This window comes from Penaeus monodon, chromosome 22, assembly GCF_015228065.2.
Source record: "Penaeus monodon isolate SGIC_2016 chromosome 22, NSTDA_Pmon_1, whole genome shotgun sequence".
NCBI lineage: Eukaryota > Metazoa > Arthropoda > Malacostraca > Decapoda > Penaeidae > Penaeus > Penaeus monodon.
In genome coordinates this window covers 9,745,511-9,745,719 of record NC_051407.1, presented here as the reverse complement: position 1 = coordinate 9,745,719, position 209 = coordinate 9,745,511, and the positions used below count along the sequence as shown (strand labels likewise).

Here is a 209-nt window from a genome sequence, read left to right as displayed (position 1 = left end):
GTTCAGAAATGTAGATATGAATGTATTTGCATGTTGCTGTGTGACTGTGTACAGGTGTGCATGCGTGTATATTTTTTTCTACACCTCATTATATTTATGAACCCTTCCACTAAATAATAAATGTTGATGGGTCAGCCATGGATTAGTAAATATGTGAGCTTTGGTCACTGAAATTTATGAATCTGATCTGCATTAGTGCTAGTCTTCAA

At 34.9% G+C, this 209-nt stretch overlaps 1 protein-coding gene across 1 annotated transcript in view; it reads left to right on the top strand.

Moving 5' to 3' along the window:
- LOC119586926 (phosphatidylinositol 3-kinase regulatory subunit alpha-like) overlaps positions 1–209 on the top strand; it is a gene marked incomplete in the record, with an annotated part of 97,204 nt that overhangs the window by 96,511 nt on the left and 484 nt on the right. Inside the window, 1 exon segment of the mRNA XM_037935655.1 lies at positions 1–209.